At 44.5% G+C, this 19,241-nt stretch overlaps 1 protein-coding gene across 1 annotated transcript in view; it reads left to right on the top strand.

Annotated features, from left to right (window-relative positions):
* KCNH8 (potassium voltage-gated channel subfamily H member 8) overlaps positions 1 to 19,241 on the top strand; it is a 237,309-nt gene that overhangs the window by 123,841 nt on the left and 94,227 nt on the right. The gene's annotated exons all lie outside the window — the stretch shown is intronic.

The raw sequence follows: 19,241 nt of genomic DNA, 5'->3' as shown, positions 1-19,241 counted from the left end.
TTGGCCTTCTTGGCCACAAAGGCACATTGCTGTCTCATGGATAATTTTTTATCCACCAGCACTCCCAAGTCACTCTCCACAGGGCTACTTTCCAGTAGATCACTTCCCCACCTGTACTGGTGCAGTTTATTATTCCTCCCTGTGGTGGTTTTGGCTGTTATCCCCCCCCCCCCCCCTTTTAGAAACACCCAGCTAACTCAGTCGGACTCTGGGAATATAAATGAAGCTATTTATTTACAGCTGGCACAATATACAAGCAGATATTTACAGTATATACAGTTATAGACAGAAATAGACAAGGTAAAAGTAATACAGAAACACAACTCCCCTCCCAGAAGCCTGAGTCCCCAGGAGGGGCTCTCAACCACCCCTGCACCTTCCCCCTGCCCCTCTCAACCTTACCACAATCCTAAGGAAGAATAGAGGTTCAGTCAAGAGGTTAAGAAGCAAGGTTAGTGGCAGTGAGGTTAGGGAGCTGCAGCTGAGTCCGAAGCCAGCCAGAAAGTGAAGACAAAATGGTGAGAGTGTTATCTAATGTTTACTTTCTTCTTCCCATACCTCTCAGCGAGACTGTGAGGGGAATAGGCATAACCACTGTTTTCCTTTTCATAGCCTATGATCTAGTTCTTTTCACCAAAACATTCTAGCTTGCTTCAAACTAGCACTCTCCCCAGATGCAGGATTCTGTTAGTGGATTCTTCCATGTTAATGCAAGCAATTCAGATTCAATGACACTCCAGCACTGTGGTTAGAAACCTACATTCAGCAATAAAGATCAGAGAGGATCATCTTTTGTCTTGCATAAAAAGAATGAGCTTCTTATTCTAGTCACTCATAATAGCCTCCACATTCCATTTTCAGGAAGACAGAATTAAATAATTCCACTTGATCTAGCTGGCCATGGTTATAATAACAGCAGACTCAACGTTCTGATGATTTGACCTTCACCCCACGCTGCTGTAGGCAACTGATCTCTGTTATGAATATATCCATTAGAATCTAAACACGAGAGAGTATAATGTGCATCCAACAGATTAATATGCTGTATTATTCATTGGAAACAGGACAGATGGTGTACTGCTCAGTGATGCTTTATCGGAAACATGGGCTGCTTCTGTCAAGAAGTTAAAAGCAGTGGTATCTCTTTGGGCAGTAAAGTAGCTGGGTAAGAAAAATAAAAGGCAGGTGATTTTCTGTAAATTTTACTTTGTATCTTCTAAGTAGATCTTTAGGTCTATGTCCTGGCTTTAGGTCTCTGTTCCAGCAAGTTCTTTGGGCCCAGAGAACACTCTCACATGTGGGTACCCCACTCTGGGTACAGTTTCAATACTTTATTATAGCTTAAACACTAAATCCATAAGGAGAAACCTACACAGGAAACCACAATACCTATGGCTCACATGCTACAGCCATAGGGAGAAACTACAATGTACAGAGGTGTGATGTTGCTGGCATTGCACCCCAGAGTAACAATTCCAGCACCAATATGGTTATATCATTGCTCTCCCATTTATTGCAGTGATACAGCGACTTATCTGCTAACTTGGAAGAGGTGTGCATAGCTGGCTTAGTTAAGATTGGTACATGTGGAAGGTACAGATAGGTTTAAGATTATGTGTGAGGTACAGATAGGTTAAACTTATACAAACAACTTGTAGGGTCAGCCTCCTGCAGCCAGCAGACCCTGCCTCCTGCAGCTGCATGTGAGGTGGTTGCTTCACCGCCTTAGTTCCTGCCTCCGGGATGGGCTCAAGGACACTCCGCAGCATGGGTTGCTCATGGTTATCAATTCAAGTCCTCTGTTAGCTAGAAATCCATCCACATGATGTCATTGTTACATCTTGTTAGCCAGTTTCTCATAGAATAAAAAAATACATGCTTGTGGATCTCACCAAAATATTTGCCCCATAATCATGGAATCATAGAATCACAGAATCCACTACTGAGGCTGGGATATACCTTACAGTTAAGACAAGAAAGCTGCTCATCTGAGCATTCCCACTTTTCCTCATGCCAAATTGATTTAAACATTGATTTAAACTACTGATAAACTGGTTGCAAGAAAGGATCAGTTTTGGGTCCCCCAGTTTAGGAGGGACATTGAGATGCTTGAGCGTGTCCAGAGAAGGGCAACGAGGCTGGGGAGAGGCCTTGAGCACAGCCCTATGAGGAGAGGCTGAGGGAGCTGGGATTGGTTAGCCTGGAGAAGAGGAGGCCCAGGAGAGACCTTATTGCTGTCTACAACTACCTGAGGGGTGGTTGTGGCCAGGAGGAGGTTGCTCTCTTCTCTCAGGTGGCCAGCACCAGAACAAGAGGACACAGCCTCAGGCTGCGCCAGGGGAGATTTAGGCTGGAGGTGAGGAGAAAGTTCTTCCCTGAGAGAGTCATTGGACACTGGAATGGGCTGCCTGGGGAGGTGGTGGAGTCGCCGTCCCTGGAGCTGTTCAAGGCAGGACTGGACGTGGCACTTGGTGCCATGGTCTAGCCTTGAGCTCTGTGGTAAAGGGTTGGACTTGATGATCTGTGAGGTCTCTTCCAACCTTGGTGATACTGTGATACTGTGATCTTTAAGTATTGTGTTATGTATTGTCAAAGTTAAAGGTAAAATCCATGAAACAGAAACTCCAGGAAATACTGAGCAGGATCTGTTCTGAAATCTGATTTTGTGAAGCAATGTCTTTTAAAAAGCAAGTGGAGCATCGGAATAGAAGCCTTTTAAATAACACATGTAAGATGATAGGAACCTCATGAGTATAGTCTGAAATACACAGCTTATACCATATGGAATTCCTTACTATTCTGGGGAGAGCTCTCTAGGCAGCTCGTAGCTGGGTCAAGATATTCTAAATCTGTGTTTCCGGCAAATATAGTCACTGTTCCACTTCTCAGCTGTCCTGAATGTATCTCCTTAGACAGATTTTTTTTATCTTTCCTACATCCTTTTTTGCAGTGAGACTTGTAACATCAGAGTGGCATGATTCTGAGGCCTCAAGTGTGGTAAAAGCATTTCAGGACTGACTTCATCTGTGGTGCTACTGAAGAAGAAAAAAATAACAAAACCAAAACAACCAACAAATCATAGAATCATAGCATCATTTAGGTTGGAAGAGACCTCCAAGCTCATCCAGTCCAACCTAGCACCCAGCCCTAGCCAATCAACCAGACCATGGCACTAAGTGTCCCATCCCGGCTTTTTCTTAAACACCTCCAGGGACAGTGACTCCACCACCTCCCTGGGCAGCCCATTTGTCAAAGTGGTCCAGAGAACAGAGATTAACCATATCTCTGTCCACAGGAGCAAGATCTGTTCTTATGGATTTCTGCGTCGTGAAATTAAGGTGCAAACGAGACCAGGTAGCACCACACAACTATTTATTAAAGGATAAAGTTGGACAAAACAGAGGGAGAAAGAGAGAAGGGGGGGAGAGAGAGAGAGAGAAGGGGAAGAGAGAGAGATAAAGAGAATGATGGAGAAGAAGCAAAGAAGCAGGGAAGGAAAAGAGCTGGGATCACATTACCCTCAGCTGCAGATGGGGAGTAGAGAGAGAGATGTGTGCGTGGCCTGGGGATGATCTTCGGTGGAGTTTGTCAGGGGCTCTTCTGGTGGTGGTGCAGCTCTGGTGGTCTGGTGGATGTGCACTTGGTCTGGTGGAGGTCTGCCCTTGGTAGTCTGGTAGCAGTGCACTCTTGGTGGTCTGGTGCGAGTGCCATCCTTTGGCAGGCATTCGCCTGCCTTTTATACAGTGTTCTGCTCAGTGTCAGCTGCAGCTCCCCAGGAAACCTTCCTGTGTACTCTGATGCATTCGCAGGGGTCTGGTGCCACCGGGGGGGAGGGCTGTACTTGTCCATACCCTGAATAACATAAGCCTTCTCTCTTCGGGGTAGCTAAGATGTAGGCATCCTGGGCACTCCAGCCAGGCTGAGGTCCAGGAGTTTCCAAGGTGTCTGTTGATTTGCATCCCTGAGCTTTAGGCCAAGCATCTCGTCTGGGTCCCAGAAGTTAACAAAGCCAATCTTTATCTTTGTTGATGAACAAGAGAGAGGATTTAGACTCACACCATTCCAATGCCAAATCACTCTCTCTGGAAAGAACTTCCTCCTAACATCCAGCCTATACCTCCCCCAGCACAACTTGAGGCTGTCATCTATTTCACCTATAGTGACACACACATTGTGTATAACTACGTTATAGTAAGAGTTATGTATGCAATTCCCACTCTGCTATGTTGCCTTTCCAAAGGCACATGAAGTTAAGAGTTTTGTGTTACACTGAGTATGACTGACTTGCACTGCAGCTGCAATCTGACCACAGAATCACAGAATGCTAGAGACTGGAAGGGACCTGCAGAGATCATCAAGTCCAACCTCCCTGCCAAGGCAGGATCACCTAGGGTAGTTTGCACAGGGACGCATCCAGGTGGGATTTGGAAGTCTCCAGAGAAGGAGACCTCCAAAATCTGTATGTAGATTTGCTATCCTGTAACATTATGGTAACATCCCACTATTTTTCCATGATTTTTTTTCTTTTTATTGACCATCTTTCAGGGCAATGCTTAGGTGCTCAATGGCTTAAAATATTTTAAATGAGCTTGCACATTGCCTCCTTGGAACTGTTTAGTGTTTTATGGATAATAATGTCCTATGTGACTTGTTGTCAAGCTGCATTAGGCAACTTTCTAAGAAAAACTGGTCACATTACCCCCTGAATCAAGAGCAGTGTGGGCAGCAGGGCAAGGGAGGGGAATCTCCCCCTTTACTCTGCTCTCATCAGACTCCACCTGGAGTACTGTGTGCAGTTCTGGAGCCCCCAACACAAGAAGGTCATTGACCTGTTAGAGCAAGTCCAGAGGAGGGCCACGAGGATGATCAGAGGGCTGCAGAAGCTCTGCTATATGACTTCAATATCCCATTACCTTCCACTCTAAGAGCAAATACTAAGGAAGACAAGGCAGTCTGGGGAATTAGTTTTGCTGTGATCCATTTTATCTGAGAATAGATAGTCACTAAAAAGCTTGCCAGTTTGCCAAACTATGCTGGAGCTAGGCTCAGAATATAGATCATAGTACTGCCTTAGAACTGGGAGACCATGCCACTCATCTGCTGTACAGTGACAAGAATCTTGGTGTCCAGTCACAGATAAACTGCTTTCCCTGGAGTACTTTGACTGGTAGAACAGCTTAGCGCTTTTAAAGGTGACTTTCATAGAACAAAGCCTATTTTCAGAGGTGCATTATATTACAAAAATTGTGATATTCTTTTGAGGTTTTAAGAAGTTGTAGATTTAATCTCTGTGTCTATTGTTCATCTGAATGTTAGTCATCCAGAGAAATCTGCAAGACCTCTGAAAAGAGCTTCTTTGAATGGGGGTGTAACATATCTCTGAAATGATGTTCTTAACCCCTGTGATGACCCACAAAACAAACAAACAAACAAACAAACAAACAAACAAAAAACAGTGCTGCTTCCACAGTATTCTGGAATGCTAAAAGCCAAGAGAAAAATGTTACTTGAGGATCAAACACAGAATCACAGAATTTCTTATATTGGAAAAGCTCTTCAAGCTGATTGAGTCCAATCATTAGTTTCACACTGACAAGTCCTTGACTAAACCAAATCCCTCAGCACAACATCTCGTCACTATGAAGTGCTATGGTTGGAAAGGACCACCAGCATCATCCAGTCCAACCTTCATCCCAACATCCTCCATCACCAGACCATAGCCTCAAGCACCAGATCCACTCTTTTTTTAAACCCCTCCAGGGATGGCAACTCCTACACCTCCCTGGGCAGCCTGTTCCAGTGCCTGTGACACAAGAGAATATAGCAGGGTGAGTTACACTTGAGAGACAGATTGCACCATTTTAGACATACTGTTGCCTAAGGACTAATTCTAAACCTTTTACATGAGTTCCTTTAATAACCATGCTCAGTAAAAAGTTTTTTCCTCTTTAAGCTGCAGGAGAAAACTGATTTTTCTACTTAACAAAATGCCTCAGGATGATATGATGGTGGATTTTGATGTCCTTTTTCTAAGATTTGAAGTCCTACCTTGGGACATAGAGTTTTTGACAGGACTAGGGGGAATGGAGGAAAGCTGCAGGTGGGGAAATTCAGACTGGACATGAGGAGGAAGTTCATCATGAGAGTGGTGAGAGTCTGGAATTGGTTGCCCAGGGCTGTGGTTGAGACCCCATGGCTGGAGGTGTTTAAAGCCAGGCTGGATGAGGCGGTGTGCAGCCTGCTCTAGGGTCGGGTGTCCCTGGGCATGGCAGGGGGCTTGGAACTAGATTGTCCTTGTGGTCCCTTCCAACCCTGACTGATTCTGTGATTCTATGTCTTGGGATACTTAATTTCTTTCATCTTTACCAGTATAAAATTTAAACTGGCTTCTTCATCCTCACCGTTACCTACGCCAACATAATATATCTGAGATTTCATGTATGATAAGAAAGAAAACTGTTGACCACCTAGTTCAGTTTTAAATACAGCATATAATATTGAATCAAGATATATATTGATTCCAGTAAAGTGTATTTGGATAAAACATGTTTCCATCAGCCCTTCTTCCAAAGCCTTAGGGGAAAGATAATCCATAACTCTACTCATCTGTGCCTTGTAAATAATATATTGCTTTCCTGTATTTTTTCCATCAACCTGTAGAAGTGATGCCTTGTAAGTGATATGAATTATGCAAAATTAATAATCTATCTTAATTTTGATATCCAGGCAGAGATTGCTAATAACTATGACAATTGTTTTTTTAACATTAAATCTCACCAGAAAACTTATTTACAATGTTCAAAAAGCACAGTTTGGATGCTTATACACATGGGAAACAGGCAACTTAAAACACTTTAATTAACTAGCAAATACAAACATTAAACTCTAAACTGGAAGAGGTTCTTGGTTTCAGTTACACCACTTGCCCACCAGGGGACATGAAAGGCTAAGGCAGAAAGGCACAATAGAATCTAGTTACAGAATTTCTTAGAGAGACTCTTTGAATATTTACTCACAAAATAGTATCAGGCAGTACCCAAGCACTTGAAGGGAGTTCTCTCAGTGTCTTGAAAGTCACTGCAGAAAAAGCAGAGCATAATGTGGCAGGGTAGAGCAGGCAAAAAGCAAAAGCCATGTGGCAAGAGTCTATTTATTGATTGCCTGAATGTAAGAGCCTCTTTGACCACGTAAATCCAGCAATCAGAATGGCACTTTGGCAAACCTGACTATGTTAGGTGAAGTCAGAATCTTGCTTTCACTTATTTGGGAGGAACAAGTCTGGGCACGTCTTGGACCTTCAAAGTGGGTGTCTCCAAGCCTTTCATCTTCTCCCTGTGCTCTGCTTCCACCCATCCAGCAGAGGGAAGGGGACCATGGGATCATGTCTGGAAAAGCCAGGACTTCTTCCTAACCTCCAGCCTAGACCTGCCCTTGCTCAGTTTGAGACTGTGTCCTCTTGCTCTGTCCCTGGGTACCTGGGAGAAGAGACCATCCCCCACCTGGCTACAACCTCCTTTCAGGTAGTTGTAGACAGCAGTAAAATCTGAGCAGTAAATAAAGAACCTTGCTCTTTATACACAACTTAAGGGCCTTTCTCTAAGTCCATAGGATAGTCTATCTTCAGCTTCAATTTGCTTGAGCTTTGACCTTGTGCTGTTTAGTACTAAATGTGATTGAATTATCTAACTTCAAATAAGAACCCACGTTTTTTTCTAAGGAAGATAAGAACAGATAGGTTTCACCCCTTCTTTCACTTCTGCATCAATTAGAGCTGATAGTTTTGGATATGTGTGTGCTCTATTTCAGCACAGAATGTAGTAAGGTCCCTCGGGGTCTTCAAGAAAAGACTGGATGAGGCACTTAGTGCCATGGTCTAGTTGATTGGATAGGGCAGGGTGATAGGTTGGACTGGATGATCTTGGAGGTCTCTTCCAACCTGGTTGATTCTATGATTCTATGATTCTATGATTCTAAGGTGAGTTTGATTTATTCTGCTCTTCCCCTGCTTTAGTTTCAGGTAACTTTTTAACAACATTGCTCACATCGGACACATTCTTCTCTTCCCTGTTCCATTTTCCTGAGTACAATGTATGATCTATGTAGGTTGTAATATCATTTGAAATTATGTTTTTCCAGCTTACATGGGAAAAACTTGCAGTGAGGAAAAGCCAGGACATGTATCTTCCACGACAGGTGATGAGCAGTACTGATTTAAAACTTCACTACTAGCTAACTCTTAATTAAGATGCACTGGACTGTAATTTAACATCTGATATGATACAACTGTGCTTTACAGCTCCATTCTAAAATTAGATAAGAAGCATTCATTGAGTGGATCTGGTTTTTTTTCTACAAGATTACTAAGAGCTTCTCTCATAATGAGATGCCACTAGTACAAAGAAGCTAAAGCTGCAAATTTGTGTTACTTGTTTTTGTACATCTAAAACTGATTTTTTTCCTTTTGCAAACAAATCTGGATTTTCACATCAAATTTTCTGTAGTTTCTGTGGATTCATATCTTAATATCTATTCACCATTTGCTATGTTGTTCTTAGAAAGAAGAAAGTAAAAGCTTTTCCTTCACACTTGTAACAGGCACTTATAAGCACTTATTATTGTGTTGTATGTTATCATTTATGTTTTATATAATTAATTACCCAATATAGTTATATTACATAAATCTCAACACTTAAGGGGTTTATTCCTCAATCTCTGATATTCTTTACTGTAAACTATATTTGACTTTGCAATAGTCCATATACTTAAGCAAGAAGTTCAAAATAAGCTCTACTTTCCTAGAATCATAGAATCAGTCAGGGTTGGAAGGGACCGCAAGGATCATCCAGTTCCAACCCTTCTGCCATGGGCAGGGACACCTTACCCTAGAGCAGGATCCTCTCCTATATAAAACCAATACCATATCCCTCACCTTATGTCATCAACTAAAGGAAAATGATCAAGTTAATGATGGTAATAGATGTTTTGAGGGGATATGCTGAGTGTGGAAAAATCACACTTTCACTTGAGTTCCTGGAAGATTTACTAGGAACATCCAGGCTTGTAGCATCAGTGTCCCGGGCTAGGGTGGATCAGTCTCCTGGTAGAATAAACTCAATACCACACAGACTTTTTTGGAAGGTCAGGGAGAAATGAAATTGCATTTCTTATAGTTTAAATATAACAGCATAAAGAGAAATAAACTACTAGAGAAATATAATAACCTTAGCAAAGATGGGGAAGGGGTCAAGCAACGGCAAAGCAGCCAAAACAGCAGTGGGGGAAAATAGCAGCGGAAGCAGCAGAAGCAGCAAGGGGAAGGCACAATCTGTGCTTCCAGACATAAAGCTCTTGATGCTCCAGTGAAATGATATTAACTTATCCATTGTTGCCATTATATGGCCTATCCCTAGAGTGTTCACCTCTCCCCTCAGAGCTTCCACTTCTAAGTTTTCTCAGTTCCAAATATTTGTATATCTGAGCTAGAAATCCACCTCAAATGGCCACAGAACTTTTCCAGAATAATCTTCTTTTTTCCAATTTTGTAATGCATGATTTGTATAATCCCAATTTCTATTCCCTGTTAAATAAATAAATAAATAAACCCAAAGGTAACAAATTGTCTGATGGCCAAATAAACCTCTTCACCCTTAAATGGCATTATTTTACCTGAGCAGTTGATTTTCCTATGACAGCAGTTTTTTACCCTGTCTTTAGGCTTGATATTTTTAGAAATGAATCCTGATGGAAATAGAATCATAGAATCATAGAATCAGACAGGTTGGAAGAGAACTACAAGATCATTCAGGCCAACCTAGCACCCAGCCCTAGCCAATCAACCAGACCATGGCACTAAGTGCCCCATCCAGGCTTTGCTTGAATGCCTCCAGGAACGATGACTCCATCACCTCCCTGGGCAGCCCATTCCAATGCCAATCACTCTCTCTGCCAACAACTTCCTCCTAACATCCAGCCTAGACCTCCCTTGGCACAACTTGAGACTGTGTCCCCTTGTTCTGTTGCTGTTTACCTGGGAGACCAACCCCACCTGGCTACAGGCTCCCTTCAGGCAGTTTGTGTCTGCCCAGCCCTCGCTCGCCTCAATCCCACATTGCTAGGAAACTTCATTTTAAGCATCAACTGGCTACAGGTCATACTTTTGCCTCTTGTTACCTTCTTGAAATTTCCAATTACAGTAGAATAACACTATAGGGTTAGTTTGATGCTTCTGTAACTGCCCATGGTATACTTAGGTTGAAGCAAATTCTAGCTACTATAATTCATTTTACCTCTCTTTTACTGTGAACTACATAAAAAAAGAAATATCCTTCCCCATTAAGGCAAGTAGCATACAGTGACCAGGGGACTGAGTGATGCATCATTTAAAAGGTCTTGTAATAACACAATGAGGAGTAATGAGTTTAAATTGAGAGAGGGAAGATTCAAACTAGATGTTAGGAAGGAGTTCTTTGCAGTGAGGGTGGTGAGACACTGGCACAGGTTGCCCAGGGAGGTTGTGGCTGCTCCCTCCCTGGAGGTGTTCAAGGCCAGGCTGGATGAGGCCTTGAGCAACCTGTTCTAGTGGGAGGTGTCCCTGCCTATGGCAGGGGTTTGGAACTGGATGATCCTTGAGGTCCCTTCCAACCTAAACCATTCCATGATTCTGTGATTCTGTGATTTCTATTAGACTACATTAATTCAGTCCTGTGCTTGAGACCTAGGATATTTGGGCATAGTAACTCCATGGATTTTCAGAGCAGACGGATTCCTAGACCACCTTCCTCTCCTAGAGGGTAAAATTAGCTCTTCTTTTCTCTTCTTTTTCTTTCTTTTAAATCTTCTTTGATGATATTTTACATGGATTGTCTTAAGATTGCAATACTTTCCCCAAAGTCCAAGCTCTTGGATCTATTTGATTAGTTGAGTCAATCTTATTTCATTATATGTGGATAATGACATTAGAATCTGGCCAGAGAGCTTTCAGGGAGGATTCCAGGAAACATTAGTACTGTATTGCTTGAAGAATAATTTATCTATCCCTATATGAATTCTTATTTTTCCTGTTTTCCTGATTGTGGCCATTTAAGTTAGGTTTCTAGCTCAGACATAGGGGAGAGGTGAACATTCTAGGGATAGGCCATGTAATGGCAACAATGGATAAGTTAATGTCATTTCATTGGAGCATCAAGGGCTTTATGTCTGGAAGCACAGCTTCTACCTTCCCCTTGCTGCTTCTGCTTTGCCCACTGCTGTCTTCCCCCACTGCTGTTTTGGCTTATTTGGTCCATCTTATTACCTAACCCTTCTAATTGACTAAACCAGGGCACTAAGTACCTCATCCAGCCTCCTGTTGAACACCTACAGGGATGGTGACTCCATCACCTCCCTGGGCAGCCCATTCCAATGCCAATCACTCTTGCTGTGTAGAACTTCTTCCTAACCTCCAACCTAGACCTGCCCTTGCTCAGTTTGAGACTGTGTCCTCTTGTTCTGTCCCTGGGTACCTGGGAGAAGAGACCATCCCCCACCTGGCTACAACCTCCTTTCAGGTAGTTGTAGACAGCAATAAAATCTGTGGAAATAAAGAACCTTGCTCTTTATACACAACTTAAGGGCCTTTCTCTAAGTCCATAGGATAGTCTATCTTCAGCTTCGATTTGCTTGAGCTTTGACCTTGTGCTGTTTAGTACTAAATGTGATTGAATTATCTAACTAAATAAGAACCCACGTTTTTTTCTAAGGAAGATAAGAACAGATAGGTTTCACCCCTTCTTTCACTTCTGCATCAATTAGAGCTGATAGTTTTGGATATGTGTGTGCTCTATTTCAGCACAGAATGTAGTAAGGTCCCTTGGGGTCTTCAAGAAAAGACTGGATGAGGCACTTAGTGCCATGGTCTAGTTGATTGGATAGGGCAGGGTGATAGGTTGGACTGGATGATCTTGGAGGTCTCTTCCAACCTGGTTGATTCTATGATTCTATGATTCTATGATTCTAAGGTGAGTTTGATTTATTCTGCTCTTCCCCTACTTTAGTTTCAGGTAACTTTTTAACAACATTGCTCACATCGGACACATTCTTCTCTTCCCTGTTCCATTTTCCTGAGTACAATGTATGATCTATGTAGGTTGTAATATCATTTGAAATTATGTTTTTCCAGCTTACATGGGAAAAACTTGCAGTGAGGAAACGCCAGGATTTCTACTTTTCTGTAGTAATGATGCTTATCTTTACAGAACCACAGAATTGTGATGGTCGGAAGGGGCCTCAAAGATCATCCAGTTCCAAGCCCCATGCCATGATCAGGGACATTTCCCACTAGACCAGGTTGCTCAGAGCCACATCCAGCCTGGCCTTAAAAACTTCCAGGGATGAGGCTTCCACCACCTTTCTGGGCAACCTATTCCAGGGTCTCACCACCCTCATGCCATGAGGGAAGACACAGGCTCCACATGATTCAGTGTGAATCCAGCGGAGACCTTTATTGTTGGTTATGACCTCCAAGATCATCCAGACCAACCAAGCACCCAGCCCTAGCCAGTCAACCAGACCATGGCACTAAGTGCCTCATTCAGTCTCTTCTTGAACACCTCCAGGGACGGTGCCTCCACCACCTCCCTGGGCAGCCCATTCCAATGCCAATCACTCTCTCTGACAACAACTTCCTCCTAACATCCAGCCTATACTTTCCCCTGGCACAACTTGAGACTGTGTCTCCTTGTTCTGTTGCTGGGTGCCTGGCAGAAGAGACCAACCCCACCTGGCTACAATGTCCCTTCAGGTAGTTGTAGACAGCAATGAGGTCTGCCCTGAGCCTCTTCTTCTGCAGGCTGCACACCCCCAGCTCCCTCAGCCTCTCCTCATAGGGTTTGTGTTCCAGGCCCCTCACCTGCCTTGTTGCCCTTCTCTGGACATGTTCCAGCATCTCAACATCTCTCTTGAATTGAGTTGCCCAGAACTGGACGCAGTACTCAAGGTGTGGCCTGAGCAGTGCTGAGTACAGGGGAAGAATAACCTCCCTTGTCCTAGCTGTAGAAAGGAGTACTCCTCACTTCTTCTTCAGTTTTTAATACATAAGTGTTATCTGGGACTCTCCTGACTTGCATTGGTAAGAATGCTGTGCAGAAAGACCTCTAATTTCTTCCATCTTGAACTATTAATTCCACATGTGCATCGATAAGCCTTCGGTGTACTGGGTGGCCATAGGGGAATTTAAAACAAGCATTCATTTCCTTTTCCATTACAGCCTTAGTTGTTTCACAAATGTGAAATATGTAATCAAGTTCTTTTTCTACCCTTGATAACGAAACATTAGATGTTTCTGAGACTAGTGAAGTTTCAACACACCACTGATGGGAACTATCTTTATCTTTCTTACTTGTATCACAAAATTTCCATGTATTAGTTACTTATGTGGCTGGGTTGGAGGGCAGAAGGGCTCTGCAGTGGGACCTTGACCACCTGGACAGATGGGCAGAGTCCAAGGGGATGGTGTTCAATAGCTCCAAGTGCTGCACTTTGGCCACAACAACCCCATGCAGAGATACAGGCTGGGGTTGGAGTGGCTGGAGAGCAGCCAGACAGAGAGGGATCTGGGGGTACTGACTGATACCCGCCTGAACATGAGCCAGCAGTGTGCCCAGGTGGCCAAGAGAGCCAGTGGCATCCTGGCCTGCATCAGCAATGGTGTGGCCAGCAGGAGCAGGGAGGTCATTCTGCCCCTGTACTCTGCACTGGTTAGACCACACCTTGAGTACTGTGTTCAGTTCTGGGCCCCCCAGTTTAGGAGGGACATTGAGATGCTTGAGCGTGTCCAGAGAAGGGCGACGAGGCTGGGGAGAGGCCTTGAGCACAGCCCTACGAGGAGAGGCTGAGGGAGCTGGGATTGGTTAGCCTGGAGAAGAGGAGGCTCAGGGCAGACCTTATTGCTGTCTACAACTACCTGAGGGGTGGTTGTGGCCAGGAGGAGGTTGCTCTCTTCTCTCAGGTGGCCAGCACCAGAACAAGAGGACACAGCCTCAGGCTGTGCCAGGGGAAATTTAGGCTGGAGGTGAGGAGAAAGTTCTTCCCTGAGAGAGTCATTGGGCACTGGAATGGGCTGCCCGGGGAGGTGGTGGAGTCGCCGTCCCTGGAGCTGTTCAAGGCAGGACTGGACGTGGCACTTGGTGCCATGGTCTGGCCTTGAGCTCTGTGGTAAAGGGTTGGACTTGATGATCTATGAGGTCTCTTCCAACCTTGGTGATACTGTGATACTGTGTGATATTACCACATTGATGTGTAAGCATGGCAAATAACCAGCTATGTCTTTGTAGCTTGTTTTTTCTCCAGTCTGTGCTTAATTGGAGCAGGGTTTTGTATAACACAAGAAACTGTCTGTGAGGAAAGGAAATATTTGCATCCAAAAAGAAAACAGACCCCTTGAATAGACTGAAACTATGAATCATAAAGTGGTTTGGGTTGGAAGGAACTTCCAAAGGTCTTTTAGTCCAACCCCACCTGCAGTGAACAGAGACATCCTCCACTAGATTGGGTTGCTCAGAGTCTTGCCAAGACATTGAATATCTCCAGGGATGGGGCCTCAGCTACCTCCTTGGGCAATCTGTTCCATTGTTCCATGGTAAAGAATTTATTCCTAACATCCAAACTAAATCTACTTTAATTCAACACCATTGCCCCTCACCCTATTGCTGCAGACCTTTGTAAACAGTCCCTCTCCAGCCTTCCTCTAGGCCTCTTGTAGGCTGTTCTCTGTTTATTTGCAAGGTGGACATTATCCTTCTGTACCTGCTGGTGGACAAGAGGCTGAATTTCATTCATAGGTGCTTCTATTTGGTATTTCTACCTCCCCTTCCCCAGAGGCTATAAATAACATCTATTTCTGGAGAAGAAGAGAGAAGACTGAGAGGGGATTAGATAAATGTTTATAACTATCTGAGGGCTGGGGGTCAGGAGCAGAGGGAAAGGCTCTGCTCACTGCTCCCTGGGATAGGACAAGGAGCAATGGATGGAAGCTGCAGCACAGGAGGTTGCGCCTCAACACAAGGGGAAAATTCTTTGCTGGAAGAGTCACAGAGCACTGGCACAGGCTCCCCAGAGAGGTTGTGGAGTCTTTTCCTCTGGAGACTTTCAAGGCCTGTCTGGATGCATTCCTCTGTGACCTGAACTAGATTGTCTGATCCTGCTCTGGCAGGGGGATTGGACTGCATGATCTCTTTGGGTCCCTTCCAACCCTTGACATCCTGTGATCCTGTGATCCTGTTTTGGCAGCAAACACTTCCCAGACATCTCTACACTCCATGCTGAAAATGGTGTGGAGCCAGCCCTCACCATGTGCTGCATGCAATGTCCTAGCAAGACCAGTGTGTAGAAGAGGTAGCTGAAGGTGTATCATCTTCTACATCGTGTGGCAGACAGAGAAATCAGTGTTCTCACTGCTGTCATAGAGACAGAGGGCCCAGGGAATGCAGTTCCCTTCTTGTAATGCTCCAAAGGCTGAATTACAAATAACACAACTGAGCCATCTATTACATATTGGACTAATATCTACAAAGTTGTCTCCTGGATATTAAAGTCCAGTGGCTTTCAGAGTACCAAAACCACCACCCTGCAGTTGTTACTTCTTAATGAGAAAGAAAGTCAATCACATTCTTATTGTCTTCCTAACACATGGGATCACTTCTTTCTCTTTTATGAGCTGGTTATCAACATGAGACATTACAACTTGCAAGGCAGCAGGCTAATGATCTTGCTGTAGAACATCAGTGTTGATGGTTGGCTGCACTCTTCTGACTTTGTAAAAGTTGCACAAGTAGTTCTCACTAATGTTAGTAGAAACTGGATGCATAGCTGGAGGACAGATTATAGTCTTTGTCTTGTAGGACATGAAAATAATTGAGACTCTTGTCAGGACCTAAGCTTTTCTGTGACTGTTAATGTATTTTGGCAAGAGATGTCAAAAGTATATCTCATGGTGAAAGACACTTCTCCTGGAATGTTAGAGACAGCCCTACAAAGTGCACAAGCCACCAAGCATTTCATATCACTTTTGTGACCTGCACTATAGCTCCAAAGTGGTTTTGTTTTTAATATTTTCCAGCCAAATTCAGCATTTTTCAGTTGATGAATGTTTATCCTTGAGGATGACATTTGTTTTCTGTGCTGGGCTGTTAGCACTAAACCAAAGTTTCAATTTCACCTTTTTAAGGGAGTAATTAATGGCTTTTAATCTCAAAAGAAATATAAATAGTGTTTATGCACAGAAACTATGCACACACACACAGAGACATTTTTCATTACAAAGAGGCTAATATTTGGTGCTGTTTAAAGAATAATGTAGGTGGTTTGGTTTTGGTTGGTTGGGTTGAGTTTTGTTTGTTGAGTTTTTTTTATTCAAGCTCCCTTTGAAGTCAGTCATTTGTAGATACTTTACAGTATCACAGTATCACAGTATCATCAGGGTTGGAAGAGACCTCATAGATCATCAAGTCCAACCCTTTACCACAGAGCTCAAGGCCAGACCATGGCACCAAGTGCCACGTCCAATCCTGCCTTGAACAGCTCCAGGGACGGCGACTCCACCACCTCCCCGGGCAGCCCATTCCAGTGTCCAATGACTCTCTCAGGGAAGAACTTTCTCCTCACCTCCAGCCTAAATCTCCCCTGGCACAGCCTGAGGCTGTGTCCTCTTGTTCTGGTGCTGGCCACCTGAGAGAAGAGAGCAACCTCCCCCTGGCCACAACCACCCCTCAGGTAGTTGTAGACAGCAATAACTTTAAACAGGCTCTTCAGCCTGGAGAAGAGAAGGCTTCGAGGAGACCTTAGAGTGGCCTTCCAGTATCTGAAGGGGACCTACAGGATGGCTGGGGAGGGACTATTGACAAGGTCTTGTAATGACAGCATGAGGAGTAATGAGTTTAAACTGGTAGAGGGGAAATTCAAACTAGATGTTAGGAAGAAGTTGTTTGCAGTGAGGGTGGTGAGACACTGGCACAGGTTGCCCAGGGAGGCTGTGGCTGCTCCCTCTCTGGAGGTGTTCAAGGCCAGGTTGGATGAGGCTTTGAACGACCTGTTCTAGTGGGAGGTGTCCCTGCATATAGGACAACTGGATGATCCTTGAATTCTCTTCCAACCTGAACCATGCTACAATTCTGTAATCCTCTTACGTGATCCACAGGAGTATAGAAGCTGAGCTGTCTAAGTGAAGTTACATGAGTGTTGCCTTTTTCAGCAGTTCCACAACAGGGTAATTTATTTTGGGAAGATAAAGAGGTGGAGAGAGGGAAGAAGGAGAAAAAAAAATCCAGGTGGTCTGGATGATCCTCGAGGTCCCTTCCAACCTAAACCATTCTAAGCCATTTATTTTTTACTCCTTACAATGAAGAACTTAATGCATCAACTGGCCTAAGTCCATGTATGTGGATCTCTTCCCATTATATTTTGGGTTTGAAATAGATTCTTCATCTAGTTCTTGCCATGCATAAGAAACTGCTGGCGTTGCACCTGGGATAAAATGACTCTGGGTTCACCAACATGGTTAGATGATCATTCTCCCCTTTATTTCCGTGTTACAGTGAGTTATATGCTTTCTTGGAAGAGTCATGCACAGCTTAGTTTAGGATTGGTGTTGCGGAGAGCAGGAATTAATATGTGGCCGAGTCGGGAATTTATCAATAATAGTTATTTTTTATTTTCCCAAAAACCCTCCCCCACAACTATATATACACAAAGATTAATTTAGTTTGATAAGCAGATTCAGTCATTTGAGAATTAATCTACCAGGATACCATCAATAATCTGACTATTTTGGAAGTCAGAAGTTGGAAAAGGCTTTAGCTATTAATTAATAGAGATTTCTTACTAAATTAAGCTAAGCCAAATAACTCACTCAGGCTGACTCATGCGCTCTGTCTTCCTCTTCTTTTCAAGGGCTGCAGGTGAATCGTTAAGGGTCGTTAAGGGTCGTTAGGCACACAAAGGTGTCATTAGGAAAGCAAATCCTCGAAGGTCTCTCTGCAGTCCAGGCACAGGGGAGTGTGTGAGCTCAGGCAGGCACATACGTCCAGGCACAGGCAAACTCCAAAGCGGGAACCCCAAAGGCAGGAAGACCCCCAATAGTTATAACCTTCGCTAGACAAAGGGCAGAGTTACCACACCTTAGGCGCGAAGGCGCACGGCCAATGCCAGCCTGGCTCCAGCGCGGGAACTCACGGTGCAGTCCTCCCCCCCTTCACGGGGCAGTCCTCCCCCCTTCATGGGGCAGTCCTCTCTCCCTTCATGGCTGCAGGGCAGGCGAGGGGGGAGGGACACCAGGCGGCTTTTCCCCTTTTCCCCCAAAGTCTGGGCAGGAGAGGAATTTAGGGGTACAGGACTCCAGGACAATTGGTACATGTGGTCCAGGATTACCAGCATGGCATGGATAGGGGATATTACAATAACATTCTGAGGGGCAGCCCCTGGGCTGGCTAACCCAACCCCCTTGCGCTGGCTAACTCTGCCCACATACAGCTGGCACTCCACCCCCTGCAGCCGCCTGTGGAATGCTATTATTTACCGCTTAGTATCTTAGGCCCAAGATGGACTCAAGGACACTTCCCAGCAGGGGTTGCTCATGTTTATCATTTCATGTCCTGTTAGCAAAAATCTCTGCACAAGAAACAACCAGTGTAAGGGTGCTATCAGGGAGTGACAGGACTAGGGGGAAATGGAGCAAAGCTGGAGGTGGGGAGATTCAGACTGGATGTGAGGAGGAAGTTGTTGAGCATGAGAGTGGTGAGAGGCTGGAATGGGTTGCCCAGGGAGGTGGTTGAGGCCCCATCCCTGGAGGTGTTTAAGGCCAGGCTGGATGAGGCTGCGAGCAGCCTGCTCTAGGGTAGGGTGTCCCTGGGCACGGCAGTGGGGTTGGAACTGGCTGATCCTTGTGGTCCCTTCCAACCCTGCCTGATTCTATGCTTCTATGATGCTGAGATTTCTGGTGCTATCTGTGATGGTTTGGGTGTTCCCTGCCACCACACACTTTAGAAATCACCCAGACTAGACTCAGCCAGCTCTGGGAATATAAATGAAGCTTATATTTATAGCTAGCACAATATACAAGCAGATATTTACAGTATATACAGTTATAGACAGAAATAGACAAGGTAAAAGGGAATACAGAAACACAACAGCCCTCCCAGAAACCTGAGTCCCCAGGAGGGGCTCTCGACCACCCCTTCACCTTCCCCCTGCCCCTCTCAACCTTACCCCAG

Source organism: Pogoniulus pusillus, chromosome 28, assembly GCF_015220805.1.
Source record: "Pogoniulus pusillus isolate bPogPus1 chromosome 28, bPogPus1.pri, whole genome shotgun sequence".
Taxonomy (NCBI): domain Eukaryota; kingdom Metazoa; phylum Chordata; class Aves; order Piciformes; family Lybiidae; genus Pogoniulus; species Pogoniulus pusillus.
The sequence above is the reverse complement of the archived record's forward strand: the minus strand, read 5'-3'. Positions and strand labels throughout refer to the sequence as shown.